Source organism: Mytilus californianus, unplaced genomic scaffold (genome assembly GCF_021869535.1).
Source record: "Mytilus californianus isolate M0D057914Y unplaced genomic scaffold, xbMytCali1.0.p SCAF_10, whole genome shotgun sequence".
Classification (NCBI taxonomy): Eukaryota; Metazoa; Mollusca; class Bivalvia; order Mytilida; family Mytilidae; genus Mytilus; species Mytilus californianus.
This window is the reverse complement of record NW_026262582.1, coordinates 3156754-3158647: the sequence shown is the minus strand read 5'-3', so window position 1 is coordinate 3158647 and position 1894 is coordinate 3156754.

Sequence of the window (1894 nt, the reverse complement as noted above, 5' to 3'; positions counted from 1 at the left end):
CATATTCTACTTTTACTGCATACTACATGATAATCCAAGATACACCATTAATCCAAATCACCGTAATAAACATACACACTTCATTCGGAACTACTACAAGCACTCAACGTGCTGATTTGAATATTTGAAGTGAAGTTAACATTTCAATGGTCAACAGAACATTTACAGTGTTAAACGGCTGCCAATGGTTGTTAGTTTCCTACACAACAACTTATAATGTAGGTCTGACGATACACTGATAGACTGTCTCCAGCTGGTTTATGTATAGTCTTGATCAGAACATTATTCTGAAAACGAGTTCATACAGAATGTATCTTTTTTTCGAGAAACAGATGGTGCTATAAGCATGGGAAAGAACATAGTTTTAGTTTTTTACCAATATACAATCTACAATTTTTGGTAAAATACATAACAACAGTTTACCAGTAAATAGAGCTTACCCCTCAAACTCTTACAGTATTAAGCCTAAATTACAAACATCTTTTAGAATATTTAAAACAAAATAATCGTATATTATTTTACAATGAGTAATACATATTCTTCTATTTTAAAGCAGGGAAGAAGAAGTTAGAGAGAATTTTCAAAGTAATATTTTTTTTATTACATTCAAGATAATGAATATATGATGACACATTGCACATTTAACAACAAGTCTCATTGTTTGAAAGAGAGGCGAAGGATTTAATTGAATACGCAACAAGTCAAAATCTGATCACTCACGTTAGAAATGTTATTTAGATATAAAAAGATGTGGTATGAGTGCCAATGAGACAACTCTCGATCCAAGTCAAAATTTATAAAAGTAAACCTTTATAGGTCAAAGTACGGTCTTCAACAATTTTTTATATTATACAGACTTTCAAAGACTAGTCATCAACAACCAATTCCAAAACAAATACATGTATAGGTAAAAGATAAGGGCAACACATGACAATGATCTTGATAATGGGACAAGTACTTATAAAAATAAGAAGGAGACCAAATGACACAGACACTAACAACTATGTTTCACCGTACGGACTTCAACAATGAGCAAAGCCCATACCGCATAGTCAGCTATAAAAGGTCCCTAAATGACAACTGTAAAACAATTCAAACGAGAACACGAACGGCCTAATTTATGTTCATGTACAAATGAACGAAAAACAAATATGTCATACAGCAACAAACGACGACCACTGATAACAGGCTCCATGACTTCGGACCGGCACATACAGAATATGCCGCGGTTAAACTAGTTTGTTGGCGCCAAACCTCATCCTAACCTTAGATAGAGGTTCAACAGCACTACACAAGATCAAACAATACAAAACAAGAAACGAAAAACAAATAAGAGAAACAGCAACAAACGACAACCACTGAATCTGAGGCTCCTGACTTGGGACAGGCACATAAAGAATGTGGCAGGGTTAAACTAGTTTGTTGGCGCCAAACCCTCCCCTTAACCTGGGACAGGGGTACAAATGAACAACATAAGAACAAACTAAAAAAAAAAAGAAAAAAGCTTAACTCATCAAATGGATACAAATAGAAAAACATCTAACAAAAACATAGAGTTGACGTAGAGGAGTACATATACATTCACACAAAAAACAAACTAAGTACAGATCTGAGAGTATTTGCAGCTACAGACAGCTAATTAAAAGTCAATAACAACTAATGAAACAAATCATACATCTAAGTCTAAAATATCAATCAGTACACATCCAACATCCATTAGATTTAGTGTAAAGACGTCATAAACAGTCAGAGAAAAACATGGCCTTTCGCAATGCCAAGATACAGGTATCGACAGATTGAACAGACATGAATGTCCATATGTATATAAAAATAGTATTTGGCTTGATTTCAATTTACTGATAACAAAATCAATATTAATACCAATAAAACAATA